The sequence below is a fragment of the Ammodytes marinus genome, assembly GCF_949987685.1.
Source record: "Ammodytes marinus genome assembly, chromosome: 2".
NCBI classification, from domain to species: Eukaryota; Metazoa; Chordata; class Actinopteri; order Uranoscopiformes; family Ammodytidae; genus Ammodytes; species Ammodytes marinus.
In genome coordinates, this window is record NC_137231.1 from 6,523,619 (window position 1) to 6,539,618 (window position 16,000).

Sequence of the window (16,000 nt, forward strand, 5' to 3'; positions counted from 1 at the left end):
AACCCAAAGCCTTGCATGGGCTGCCGTGAAGAACAAAACAGGCCAATACAAATCCGGATGGCCACTGTCTACAACAATGCTGGTTTAAGAGAGTGGAGCCAGTAGCCTGTGTGTGTGATGTTGACCATTGAAGATCTCAGTGTAAAACTCCTTCAGTCGGCTCGTGCTTTACTGCGATTCCCTTATCACAAAAGTTAGACTGCCATTATATGATTGGTGGATGCCGAGTCACGTGACGGCCGCCCACTGCCTCCTCCGTGAAAATGCCTGGACAGGAGAGCAGAGCGGTGCTGATGGAGGGGTCACGCCTAACATGCACACTCACGAGAACCGTCAAAATGGTTTATGAGTGCTCATAGACTGAAGAAAAAAAAACGTACCTGTAACTTTAGGGGAGATTCGTAGGCTATACATAACATAACATTAGCTCTTCAAATTCCTTTTAATTCGACAAGACTATAGGCACAGATGAATGCGTATAGGCTATTAAAAGAAAGTTCTCCAACATTAAATTATATGGCAGACAAATGCATGCTATATTAAAACGATAATGTTAATATTAGATTTTTAATTAATAACAATAACAATTAGTATTGTTAAATAAGCATACAGGCCTCTAAATATATTAGTCCTCATATTATGGTAAACATGCAATGGACATCTTTATTTTTGTTTAGTCTTACTTAGTGTGAGCTAATAATATACAGTAAATTCATGAATTCAGACCCCTTCACCTTTTTCACTTTTTATCATGTTGCAACGTCATGATGAAATAATTTAAATGAAATAATTTTAAAGAACATTAAAGGTAAACAAGATTTTAGATTGTTTCAAATAATTTTAATTATGAGGCAGAGCAAAATAATGAAATGCCACATTGACATAAGTATTCAGAGCCTTTCAAATGACAATTTGAAACTCGTGTGACATTTAGATTTTGTTTCTCTTGAGAAATTACTTTCTAGTTTATTGGAGTCCACAAGTGTGAACAAGTGATTGGACATGATTTGGAAAGGCCCATACCTGTCAATAAGACCTCAAATGTAATGCATGTCAGAGAAAAATCCAGACTCAAAAACAAGATTGTATAAATGCCCAGTAGCCTATTGGGAAACGCTGAAAAACATGTTCTGCTGCGTTTAAGATTCCCAAGATGGAAGAAGTCCGGATGCACCAGGACTGTCCCTGGAGCTGGTCCCCTGGCAAAACTTAACAATCACGTAGAAGGGCCTGGGTAAAAGAGGTGACCAAGAGCCCAACGTCAGGGATTACAGCCTGGTCAGGGTTGAGGGAGAACTGAACAGTGCAAACTAGGGAGATATCCTTAATAAAATCTGGTTCAGAGAACGCAGGACCTCAGACTGGTCCCAGGATACACCTTCCAACAGGACAATTACATATCAGTATTTAATTGTACATACTTTCTTAAGAGTAGTACAAGTTCATTATTATGCTAAAAGTGTTGATATTTAAAAGTTGTAAAATTGTTGGACATTTTGGTCCCCTCTCAAGTTACCACACTAAGGAGGTTTGTCGCGCAGGGTCATTCATTGCCATAGTACAGCGCCCCTGGAGCAGTGCTGGGTTTTAGTGCCTTGCACAATGATAGAGATGGTGGGCACTGTAGAAGTAATACCAGCCACCACTAGTTTTACTACTAACACCCTCCTGTCCGGTGCCGGGGATCGAACCAGTGACCTCATGGTTACTGGTCAGACCCTCTTTCCTATAGGCCATCCTACCATCAACACTCTGGACGTCCTTGGGTGGTCGCTCCGGAGCCCCAGACCTTTACCCTTATTGAACATCTCTAGAAGAACCAGGAAAAGTCTGTCCACACCTGGCCCCATCCAGCCTGAAGGAGCTATAAGATCTGCTGAGAAGATCCGTGGGATCTAAAAATCACTGAATCCAAATATTCAAAGCTTGTTGTCTCAATACCAAGACAATTATAGCCTTTAATAACTGACAAATGGGCTTCAACTAAGTACCTAGTCAAAGGTGTGGATACGTCAATATGTTCCTTCCATTTTCTCTTTTTTTATACATTAAGAAGAAAAATAAATGTGAAATTGTATTATCGTTTTGTCATTATGGGTTATTGAGTGTAGGCTATTGACTGAGGTGGAAAATATGAAGAAGAAAAAAAATGGTGAGGTCTGAATGCTTCCTGGATGTACTGTAGATAAATTTGCGGCGTTCCAGTCTATTTCTAACTACGGCCATTGAAACAATGTAGGCCGTTTCTCTATATTTATCTGCTCTCGTGACTGTACACACATGTTGAGTAAAGTCCCAGGCTCCCAGCACATATTATACTGCATGTTTCAGCAGAATGAAATACATTGTCATTAATAATAATTGAGTATTTGACAAGGCATTTTGCGCCGCTAAGCGTTATGGAAAGTCAAAGTGACTATTGTTAGCTGAGGACAGGAAGCAGTGGGTGGCTGCTGAGGATCTGTCAGGCTGCCGAGGGTCAGTGTGTAAGACGCACAGGACCAGGAAACACTGAAAGATGACTCAAGTCAACACAACACATTCACAGATGTATAGTGTGAGTGTGTAGGTGAATAAGCACACATATGCTGGCATTTGGTAACAGCTAAGTGTGGTGCCCTTGCTGAACTTGTAATCCCCTTTTCCCCCTCTATTTATTAATTTAAAGGTTCAGTAAGCGAAATGGTTCTTTTCGCTAACTTCCTGTCAGTTACTGCAGTTAGCAGTTAGTCCCCTCCCTCGTCCCTACGTCACCACATTAAAGGTGATGTTAGCGATTTATTTATGTTAGTATACGTGTTAAATCGATCTCTATTCATATAGTGATCACTTATACGGTGTGCGCATTTCATAACCCCGATCTCTAAGTCCCCCACATGTAATCGGCAAATAAACTTTTTTGGGATCCCGCTACTAATATCCAATCAGAAGAGAGAACGCTACAAACCGGAAAGTCTCACTGCCGGTGCACAGGCATTGCGACAGATGGGTGAATGTTTATGCGACTACAATGGCGGAGCAGGTAAAAATCCTTCCCAATGTCTGTTTTGATGGTTTGTATCATGTTTTATCACACTTACGGATCTGAGATGATGCTAGATAACTCGCTGCTTGAAGACCACAGTGCATTAATGTGGTGACGTAGGGACGAGGGAGGGGACTGCTAACTGCAGTCACTGACAGGAAGTTAGCTAAAAGAACCATTTCGCTTACACCATCTTTAAGGTGTTTAACATCATGCGTTTAACCCCTTCCTATTAATTAAACGATCTATATTGATTTTAGACATTTATTTTAAATGTGAATGTTTCTGTTTAATTTTATTTAATTGATTTAAATGATGAAATCAATATATATCGTCATATTTAAAACACATGAAGGCATTGTGTTCGGTAACAGCTGTAGGCCTACGTGATAAAACCCTTCTCGTAGCAATATAGCTGGAATCGATCTGGTATGCCTTTATAGAAGTATGTGCAGCATGCGACACCTGCAGCCTACATGTGACTGTGCATGCTGCTTTTGAATGGATCTGTTAGAATTCCAAATCACAATGTCATTCTAAAAGGTATTCGCTAATTCAACAAACAGCTGATTTTCAGATTCAATTTTAGAGCCTTTCCCCTTAGTAGGCTACACTAGCCTACCACAAATCATGAAGTTGTATTTATAAGACTTTACTTCAAAAGCCAACACATTTGCTCACTTTGTAAACACGATTTCCTTAAATTAAATGGACTATGGATTAGATCATGTTTTAACCTCTGATAATACAGCATACAGTGTTCTATCATCATATATGTTTCATTCTCCAGATGTCTACTCAAATAGATTGTGACACTTGCGACGCAAAAAATTGGGGTTGCAAGTAAGACCTGCCGTTTCTGTGCGGCCAAACAGCCCTACAAAAGTAAGCTATACAACAACAAACAAAAAACTAATTATGAAAAACATGGACAGAAAAGCAGAAGAGGAAGACTGGTGTGAACAAAATATTTGATTCAACTAATCTGTTGGTATGATTTTTCTTTCCAATCACTTTTCAGCTTTATAATATTCATCATAGTAAACAATTTTGTGGGACAATCTGTTTCTCAATAAAGTTCATACATTAAGTATATAGATCAAATCAGTCAATTCACTATTATTACTATTACAGTATCTCTATACATTATACCCCTTACTACATCATTACCCCTGAAACACACATCCTATCTCTAATGTTTCTATTACTGTAATATTCTTGACTTTGCAGTTTGTCTACTGTGCATATTTATGTTCTCCATTTGTATTCACTAATATACCAAGGCAAACTAATTGCATGTAAACATGACTAATGCAATAGACCTGATTCTGTGAAAGGAAACCATAACCTATATTCATAATTTAAGATACGAACTAACACACTGGAATCTCTTCACAGGGTCCTGGGTGATCATTTGATCAATTAAACTTCATTGAGTCAATGTAAGGGCCTCATAGCACCTCAAACATGACCAACAGTGTGTGTGTGTGTGTGTGTGTGTGTGTGTGTGTGTGTGTGTGTGTGTGTGTGTGTGTGTGTGTGTGTGTGTGTGTGTGTGTGTGTGTGTGTGTGTGTGTGTGTGTGTGTGTGTGTGTGTGTGTGTGTGTGTGTCTGTGTGTGTGTGTGTGTCTGTGTGTGTGTGCGTGTGTGTGTGTGTGTGTGTGTGTGTGTGTGTGTGTGTGTGTGTGTGTATTGATATTGATATGTATTGACTGAGTGTAAATCTAAAATTCATAATACAATACACGATAATGAACTGTCAGTCATTACACTTCCTCACAATGACATGTCATTGTTGTTTACAAGTAAATGATAGCAGATGCAGTAATGTAATAACATTGTAATTTAAAGATTAGTTATCTAAGTGAACCCAATGCCCTGTCCCTGACAAAGTTGCCCCCAGCTCTGAAAAGAAAACCGTACACAGCACATTTCTGTCACTACTAGACTGTTTGTTCAACAGAAGGTGCATACAGGGAGAGAGGTTCTATCTATCAATCTGTTCCGTTCACCTCTTGACCTCACACTGCAAGGTCCTCCATTAGCCTACAGTATATCAGCTGGGAGCACAGGCCAGAAAAAAATGGGCTGACTGAAGCAAGCATGGCCCCTGCTGTGCCGGGCCCTCTTGTCACTGGGGACAAGAAGTATAGCCTATCTGTTGTTTGTCTATGACACCATTTTGTTTTGCGAGTGTGCTGTGGCTACAGGTCAGCGGAGCCCCAGCATCAGACAAGCTCTGTCTCTGTCTCCCAGATATATTTGTACAATAAATAAAGGGGAAGGGCTGTGGCCTGGCCCTGTGTTTTGACTCCATCATTTATATTTTTTGTTCATTTTGTACCCCCACACCAACAACCTTTTCTTTTTTTCGCTGGAGTGGCAGAATCTTTGTGGATAAAAGAAGATTGCGCCACAATCACTTTTGGGTGAAAAAGCTTTGGGTCGATGAGTTTCTATATGTTCTTTTTGCAGAATTTGATAATTTTTTTAAGATTCTCGATTCATTCGCGGATGAGCTGCCTTTTTCCTTAAAAACACAAGCTATTGAATGTTATACTTTAACTTATAAATTACATTTTAGTGTTGCCTCACCGTCTTTAACGTGAAACTTTTTTAACTTTCTTGTATAGTGTAAAGATCTATCAGAATTACACTGGGAATCACCCAGTAAAACACTAAAACACTGGCCTTGTGTAAGGTTAAAAAACAACAACAAAAACTGCAGACATTATGGAGAATGAACATAACTTTTAAGCACCATATTAATATTATCTAATGGTCGGTGTCTTTGAGCATGACGCAATTGCTGGAAATGGTCAGTCTATGTCCCTCATGAGACCCTCTAGACCAGTGGTTCTCAAAGTGCGGCCCAGCATATCTGGCGGCCCGCGGCCCGCATTGAATTATGAATTATTAAAAAAAAAAAAAAAATTATCATATTTTTTTTTTTTTTTTTTTATTGAAACGCACAGAGGGGATGCGTCCCCCGTAACAGTAAAAACAGTACAGGGGTCGAAACACTTAAATATCCCTCCTAATTGTTTGTATTCATTCCCCACTTATTAAACTTGCGAAGTTCGGCTGGCCTCTGCCTCTCGTTGCTCTCGGCTGGTCAGCCTCCCGCAGTGCAGCAGGCAGTGTAGTGGTCCCAATGTAAGTTGTTAGATAGTGAGCTTGTCAAGCCCAATACGATGCACTTTCTCACATTCAAGGTGAATTAGATTAGGTCAAGTGTCTGAGGATGGATGCTAACATTATCTGGTTTCTAACTCTTTTGCCTAAAGTTTAGCTAACAAACTAACGTTAGCTAGCTGCTGATAGCCATGGAACTATCTGCCTAGTTGACTGCCCACCCTGTTTATTTCCAATGTATAGTGTCATAATAGTTAACACTGCTGCTGCATCATGAGTAGTGAGTCCTACAAAAAAACACTCCAAAAGGTGATACGTTTTCAATGTGTAGAAAGTTTTGAACAATAAAGTAGAATAAATATTTGAATGCAATACAGAATGCCTCAGTGCCTTGATTTATATTCCATTAGATGTGTGTCAATGGGAGCGAGTTGTCTTTTCCTTAACATTTCCACCATAAATAAATACAGAAGACACAAATTACTGCATAAAAATTAACCAAAATGCACAAAATGAAGTGTTCGAACCTCAAATTTTTCTGGGGGACAACCCCCAGACCCCCGCTTTTAATGTGTGTTCCCCAATGTTGAAATGAGACCTAGCCCTTCATTTATTACTTTAAATGTGTTAATTACACAGTATTGGATGCTGACCAATACATGTAAACTGTAAAGACGCAAAGACGCTGGCCATTGAAATTATTTCAGTTTTATATTTTTTTTTCCTTCGGCGGCCCTCGGTCCAATGTTGGGTTCCTAAATTGGCCCTCAGCTATCAAAAGTTTGAGAACCCCTGCTCTAGACATAGTGTACAACTGTGTTGAGATTGTAGCCATTTTGTACATTGTCCTCAAAATGCTCCGAACATATCCTGCAATGTAACTTGACTACATCCTTTGCCTGTATGACGTATTCAGTGTGGGCTTCAGCCATCAATTGATTCCCTGTGACGTTGCAGATGTGTGTTTCACTTGCTCCTCACTATTCACAGCTATAACTCAATATAAATGATGACAGACAACCTTTATGTGTGAGTGGACATCTATTCAGAGTCAAGCATTTCACTTACCATTCTATATCTGAACTTTAAAAAGAAAGGTTTTGCCACCAACGCCTTGATCAAAAAATAATAATTAAAGAGTTTAATTGTCAACCTTTAAGACCTTGCCTATACGTAAAAGGCTAGTTAAACCCCCAGCATACTTTCTCACTTGCTCTACATGACAGTTAAATGTGCATTATATGACACTGACTTCCATGTTTTTGGCTTGCTCGATTTATAAAAAACGCTCTTCCAGATAACTGCATCCATATCACTAAGAACATTACCAAATACCACAGACCCCCATCATTGGCCTTACAGATACAAATATTTTCAAATCCTCAAGAAAGTCTTCCAACTATGTCAGAACCTTTGTATTTAACTAATTAGTTAATCTATACCGAAGAGAAGAGTTGTGTGAACAGGTGAGGGTTCCATGACTTCTATAAGAATAAGAGAAAAGGGAGAATAGTGATATTTTGTGCTAAAACAGCCAAACGCTTTTCAGTGGCCCCTTCGGTCTGTCCTTGACCATGCCGGGGCACCACCACAACAAACCACTTAGAAAAGGGAAATTAAATAGAACTACTACAATAGCGTGGAGAGAAAGCCAACATGGCAGGGGTTTTCCTCCAAGTCATCCCACAAGGTCAAAACAAACAAAAAAACTAATATGTCCCTCTGATCCCTTTAACAAACAGCTTATTAACATTTACTCAAGAAAAAATTAATTGAGCCTGTCAACTGACCTGCATTGGCATGGCAAGGAGTGGTGGATTGATCGAAGAGGACAATAAATCATAGCTTGTCTGATTGACTCATGCCCCCTGCTGGTACATTGTAACTACTGTGCTGTCTTGTATATATATAAATACAGTATTCAGTTTATCACTCAACCAAAATGTATTACTAATTCAGGCAAGGTACATGTCAGAACAGAGGCATAATGCATAAAGACAGAATACAAGCCATGTACTACTTAGTATACTACTTATTGATAGTCATCCCAGGGGACAGGGATCTGCATTCTATCTTTGATGTAAAAATGACAGTATACTATATTCAAGTGTCAACAGTAGAGTGTTATTTGATATTTGAACTTGTATTTGAGTGTATTTGTAGGGGCTGGAGGTCCGGGGCTTATAAGTGCTTCCTTCTGAAAAACACAATAAAAAAATGCAATATAGTGCCTGAATATATATTTTATTATTATTATTATTATTATTATTATTATTATTATTATTATTATTATTATTATTATTATTATTATTATTATTATTATTATTATTATTATTATTATTAATAATAATAATATTAATTGTTGAAAGTAAGTTTGCCCATGTTGATATTAGTAGCTCCATCAGTATTAATTGAAAACACTGCTTTTTTAAGCTTTTCAGATCGACTTTTAAACTCTGTCTGGGGCAAGGCCATTTGTGTGTTAAAAGCTGGTATGCTGATTTGAAAAGGATAGATTTGTCGCGGCAGTTTTGTTTTCAGATACTGTAGCTTTTTACACAGATGAGATGAACCAGTGAATGAGCCATTGTGAATGACAAATCATGCTGAGATAAATATTTTGTGGTAGCATTGAAGACGCATTGGCAACTTAAGCCGTCATTCTCCATAACATAATCATATGACAAAGTGACCTGAGCTTTGTAATTGGCATCTCATGACAAGCTAACACTTTATTCCTACAGTAGCTTTTTTCAAACACACGCTCCAGAAGCAAGGCAGACGAGCGTCGTGCGACTGGGACAGACTGCAACACATTAAAGAAATGGAAATATGAATGTTTATTGAAATTGGGGCACAAATGTAGTAGAAATGTGCAATAATTGTTTAATCTGCGCTGGCAGAAAGGTCTTTTTATCATGTCTTTGGCTCTGACTGAAGAAAAACTCCAACTACCACAATGCACTGTGCTCACTGCCTTCCAAAGACCACAGCCACCTTTTCCCAGTCGTGTAGACTGACCAAGGGCCCACCGGGGTCGTCACACTCCCCCCCCCCCCCCCCCCCCCCCTTCAAATGTGTGTGTCGCCGGAGGAGCAGGACACATCCAGCAACATGCACTGTCTAAAAAATAGCTCACTGAACGATAGCTGCTGATGGGCAGATATTAGGTTTGTCAATATGTAATGTTTAATAAAATATAACTATATAATATTAATAAACCTACTTTGTGCTAAAATGTGGAGAAATAGACCTTGAACAATCAACAACTCTTCTAAATTCCTTTATGAATTGGTTGTAAGCTGAACAAAGTGGTGGTTTGGGGTTTAGTTTTACTTTAAGGTCGTGGCTGAAAAGGAAGAAAGAAGATGTGAGTTGGTTGATTCAGTAAAATTAGCTCAGGATTAGGGATGGGAATGGAGACCCGGTTCTTCTTCAGAACCGGTGCCCAGTGAATCAATTCCTTTGAATCGTCAGCATGCCTGTTCAACCATTCCTCTTATCGGTTCCACTCGTTGCAAATGCATCATGACTTCACACACGCGCTGCGTTGTTTTGGTTTCACAACGCAACAAACATGTTTTTTTTGTTAACACAGCATATCAGTATTCATAAAACTCTAAAAATCTATTCTGCAGAAAATCACTGGGATTTTTATGAGATGTATTCATCTGGGACACATTGATACACTGAAATGTACCCTTTTTTGATAATAAATGTGAAGAAAACATTATTATTATTATTATTATTTTTTTTTTTTTTTTTAATCATTGGTGAGAAAGTCACTGTCAGGACAGTGAATACTAATTGAATAGCAGCACAAAAACGTTATCTTGCACGCTTTGCAATGCGGGGCACGTGTAAGAGCTGGACAGCACTGATGCCAGGGGTACATAATAAATCACCACCTCTTTTTGCCCTTGACAAGGTTCCTGATTTTGTGCAGCCCCTATTCTTGACAGTGCTCCTTTCAGAACTTGGCTTTTGTGTTGGGTTAACAATAGGAAAACGCTCTTAGTTGAGGCTAAACTCAATTGCAACCTTGCTTGTTCTTAAATATATATCCTGTGCAGTAATCCATCACAGTGGGCAGCAGCACTGGACTGAACCACTTGACTCGCCTGGCACACATTCACATGTGAAACAGTTCGCCTGCGCTGCAGTTTTTAGAAGCATAGGCCTACTGTTTAAAGATGAATAACTCTATTTAACCAGGAAAGGGCCTCTCTTTTACATGTGTTAGCCAAGACAGTGGGACCAGACAAGAACCATAGAGGTCTGAAAACATATAACAAAGACTTACAATCAATTCGATAAGTGATATATAAATAGTCTACTCAAAGCATAAGAGATCAAAAGGGTGAAATGAGATAAGAGCAATTATTAAACTATACAAAGTAATATAGAGACAGTCAATAGAGTAAATTCATAAAGAAACACATTAAACAGTTTTCATATTGTCTGACCTCCCTACCCTGCATGTCGCTTCAGCCCCAAGCTCAGTTGTTGGACTGGCCATCTGGAGTAGCAGGACCTTTCCATATGGGTTGGTTTATCATTTGCTCTGATATAAAGATGTAAAAACACAGGAGCTGTGTCAATGTCTTTATTTTCTGCACAGATTTAAATAGAAAAGTATCGTTTACCCAGCTATGTGATTAGACTTTCTTTGCAGAGCTTTACAAATTATTCAATTAAGTGATGCTGCCCTTACTCTGTGCTTGTACTTAGTAGTTAGTGAGTTTACAATGTGTTGGACATGGGGGAAAAAAAGCTTGTAAAAATGCATTATAAAGCAAATGGCACTGCAATAAATACCAGTTACCTTACGGAAATGACCATGGTCCAGGCAGATGGAATTTGTTATTTTGTGTTCAGCTGATTTAGTTAATGTCTACTGAGTTACATAATATTTTTTGAGAGTGTACTTTGTTGTGCTATTGTTTTAATGGACTGTATTGTATGAAGAAGTGTTTAGGCTGTACACCTCATCCTCAAAAGTGCAGCACCCGTTTTTAATCCCTGCTGGAAATGTAATTATAAAAATGACTTACAAATACATATACTGTATATTTAAGTCTCACTCGTTTTCCTGACTTTTCTTTTAGCAATACTCAAACATGATGAAATAGTTCAGACAATTTGGACAATTTTTTTTGTCTGGTGTAGGGGAGAACGGGGTAAGTAGGCACACTTTTTACTCTAGTGAGAATTGCTCATCACCAAAACATCTGTCAATAGCCATTCCTACATTAAATTGAAGCTTAAGGTGTTGGCTAGAAATGTGTGTCTCTCTTTTTTTCCAACTTATTGTAATGAAGAAGTAATTTACCATCAAAGACACTCTGACACATTGTGACAACCAACCCCATCAAGGGGTCGGTTGTCACACATGTAGGGGGTCAAACCTATGGACAACCCTATGCCGCCACCGTGCGGCCAAAACAATGCAGTACACCCTAACCTTTCAGGTGGGTGTGCCCAAACGCTAGCCTGAAGCCCCACCCCAGATGACCCCGGATGACGCCGGGACTTCAAAAGCATCCCCGCGGCATTATTCTGCCTTTCTGGTGGCGGCGTTAGCTGACCCATATAGAAACAACAAGTCTGTACAGACCCATAAGGGCCCTCTTCAGCCCACAACTAACCACCACGTGTTTTACGAAGACTATCTCCTGCGGCCGCGGTGATACCTAAAACAACAGTGTGAGTTAAAACTGTTCCGTTGGAACGACCAGAAGAACACTAGGAAACAGGCGGGTTTACCGAGAAACTGAACAGAAACCTGCCTTTGGACCAAGGACGTAAGCCGGTCGAGTTGTCCCCGACCGCAACCACTACACCCGGGAAGCAGGCGAGTTTACCTAGAAACTCAGCCTCTCGGACCGCGGATTGGACCCGACCGAGTTGTCTACGATCGGAAACCCCCCCCGCACAAAATCAGCGAGCCCTTTGCCTTTTTCCTGCGATCTGAAGACCGCAGAGATCACCTCACCCGCTCCCCGAACGCCACAGGCGCGGAGCCTCCGTCTCGTGAGCCCCAGTCCGGAAAGGATTGGCTGCCCGCCATAACGACGACGAGCTACTGGAAACTAGCTGTCCCACAAGTGAGATTTTGGCATAATAATTACCTGGGCAGATGTTTAGTTTAGCATTACTTTTTAAAGTGTGAACAATACTGTTTATTTTCGATTCTGTGTTTGCTATTTTTGAACAAGCTGTGATCTATCTCTGTTTGTCCTCTCACCAACGGAGAGTCAGGACGTTCAGCTGGTCACTTCATTCAACGCTGCAGTGTGGTTTTTAAGTCTGCTGTATCTTTCTTTCTCCCCCCTTCGCGCTCAAGCGTGTTCTTTCCTCCTCTTCCTCTCCTGCACGCACGTACACACACGTTAGATAACCCTTATGGTGGTCTTTATTGGACATAATTGGTGTTAAGATCTTTGATATAATCCCGTTTAAAGGAGCGAGTGATTTCGAAATCCCCCGCCCCAGTCTTCTTCTTGGCCCTTTGTTCTGAAATAGACGCCATTTTGAGTAACCGTGGTAGCTACTTCCCCCTACCGGGTGGAATTAGAATAGCCTAGCCGGCAGCCATTTTGTGGCATTAACAGTGCTGCTTTCAATCGCCATCTTGTGCCTGTCGTCCTAAGTCACGTGGGAGCTTCCCCCCGTCCCTTTCCTTGCTTCGCGTCACACACTCACTCACACACACACACACACACACACATACACACATTGGTTCATGGCTGTATAAATAACAATGTTCTAGACGTTTTTCTTTGATTAAGTGTATTTGCTTTATGCGTATAAAACGGATGTTACCTTAAGTTTCATTGTGTTTGAAATAAATGTTCTTATATTGTAACTAGAAGTGTTTGTGATTTATTTGTGTGGATATTATTGGAGTGTCAACAATCAACAAGTAGAAGGATTCTGTAGCCTTCAGAGTTTAAGATCATATTACCAAATTTATAATAGTAATTATTTGATTACATTATTATATGGAAATGATCATTGAGACTAGGATTTATTAATGTTGATTCCTTTAACTGAACATTAAAGTAATCAATATTTAAGAATAAACCATTGATTAAACGAGACAATTTGCTATTATTTTTCCATTCTTAAGATGAATGGTGGTGCCCCTTTTGAACTTTAATAAACTATTAAAGTATTATTAATCATCAGATTAATTTCTAATAGCAGAATTAATCTGAACCACCTGTACCCGCTACATAATTGGTGCCCCGTGTGAGGCTTGTTGAATTGTTGATTCTCCTACTAGTATTCCTACAAATGATTGTGAAACTTGTGGTTACAATTTTTGAAAAAATAGAATAGAGCTTAACTCTGTTTTGTCTGAAATTGGAACTGCCAAGGCTGAAGTCTAGTTGTGTTGTTTTGGTTGCACTGTGTGCTAAGTTGTGTGTCTAAGATAGTGTTAGTTTTTGAGTTATATGGTCTGATAAATCTGCCTCGGATTGATTGAGATTTTTCATAATGGTTTTGTTTAACCCCTATAACGCTTAAATAACAGTAGTTTTAAAACACCGTTGTCCAGTAAGCTGAATTAGCATATCGAATCAAAATAAATAAAAAGTATAATACTACAAGCTGATTGTTAGTCACAGGCGGTTAAATTCCTCTGTGCGTTTGATATATACATTTTTCCGTTGAGAAAAGTGGTTGTAAGTCACAGGTGGTTGATTCCTCTGTGCGTCTTAATATATGTTACAGTGTTTCTTTGAAAAGCTGTTGGTGAGTCACAGACTGGTTTGATTCCTCTGTGCGTTGGATATATACAATTTTCTTTGGGAAATTGGTAGTAAGTCACAGACGTGTGCGTTTTGATATATATTTACAGCTTGTCTTTGAAAAACTGTTGGTGAGTCACAGAGTGGAGTGTCCCTCTGTGCGTGTTGGTATATACATTTTTCCATTGAGAAAAGTGGTTGTAAGTCACAGATGGTATAATTCCTCTGTGCGTCTTGATATACGTTACAGTTTTTCGTTGAAAAACTGTTGGTGAGTCACAGAGTGGAGTGTCCCTCTGTGCGTGTTGGTATATACATTTTCCGTTGAGAAAATTGGTTCTAAGTCACAAATGGTATAATTCCTCTGTGCGTCTTGATATACGGATATTTTCTTTGGAAAATAACTGGAGTCTTGGAACTCCAAAAAGGGTGTTAAAACTAACACTTTGTGAAGTGACTTCAGTCCCTAACCGGGGACGTTGTTGTTGTCTTTTCTGCAAACTCATATGTCCTAACAGGGAGATATGGGTGAGCCCATCTCCTCCAGGGAGCGTGACCCCCGTTCACCTGATCGTAAACCCAGGTCAAAGCAGCGTTCCTCTTCTTCTTCTTTGTCCTCCTCTCGTGCTTCTTCACCAGAGAGGGAGTGGTCCACCTATTCACACCGTCGTAAACGGAGGTCCAAACACCACTCTTCTTCCCGGTCACCTGATCATAGACCCAGGGCAAAGCAGCGTTCCTCTTCTTCTTCTTTGTCTTCCTCTTGTGCTTCTTCACCAGAGAGGGAGTGGTACACCTATTCACACCGTCGTAAACGGAGGTCCAAACACCACTCTTCTTCCCGGTCACCTGATCATAGACCCAGGTCCAAGCAGCGATTTTCTTCTTCTTCTTCTTCTTCCCGTTCACCTGACCGTGAACGAGGGTCCCAGCATCGCTCCAACCGCTCTGGTACCCGGTCCCACCGCCACCATAGACACAGGGCCCCAGGCCTGCGTTGGAAACAACTGGATGCTCTGGCGAAGGATCTAGAGCGATTTGACCCAAAGGGGAGAGATGCTGATGTTAGAGTTTATCTGCGTGAGATTGCGCAATGTGTGTCTGACTTGCCGCACGCAACCCAAAAAGAGAAGGTAAAACTCCTTTGGAAGACCACCTCTCGAAGTGTTCATGCTTTTCTGACGGCACAGCGGTCAAGGGTTAGAGAGAGCTATAGGAGGTCCTGTGAGGTGCTGTTGGAGGAGTACTCGCCATATACTGATCGATACTCAGCCCGTACGACAGCTAACAATATGCGCCAAGGCAAGTTTAAGTCCCAGGACAATAAGCAATATGCTGCTAACAAGCGTTTTAGAAAAAACCACCAGCATGATAAAGGGGGGAAAGGTGACCGCTCAAAGTCATCTGGAGAGGAGGAGGTGAAAACTGAACTCCGCCTTATTAGGAAAGTCCTTGCAGAGTTGATGGAACAGTTGAATCGTCCCCCTCCAAGAGACCCAGACAGAGGCCCTAAGCCTGCTGGAGAGGGTCCAGCTAGTGCAGGACTAGACTTCACACCTTCTCCCTCTACAGCTACAGTGTACCTCATAGAAGGAGGGAACCGAGCCCCCAGTCCATCCGAGTCGGTCACAACCGACATACCGATGGACCAACAGGCCCCCTTTTCACCATTAAAGGGGGGGTGTAAGCAGGTTCACAGTTTACTGGAGTCAGACTCAGTAATCAGGCCAGTGGCCCGGGGAGTGCAATACCCTGGGAAACCAGTGCAGGCCGTGAGCTGGGATAAGAGCCTGGTCAGCCACTCACACTCAGAGGCAGCCTTCACAAAACAGGCTTTACTGAAAACCAATGTCCAGGAAAGGGCACTCTTTCAGTACTTTCCTCTCTTGGTACTGTGGCCAGATGAGTCTGGACTCGCTCAGCCCGGCAGTCAGCTTTTCCAGAACTCACAGCTTTTAGCCTCTGGGCTCAAAAGCTATTCTCTTCTTCCTGTGAAATCATCACAGAGCCCACTACCGGCCATCGGAACGGGCATTCTTCCCTGGCCAAGTGGAGAGAACCGGTTCACGCCCCTCAGAAGCGT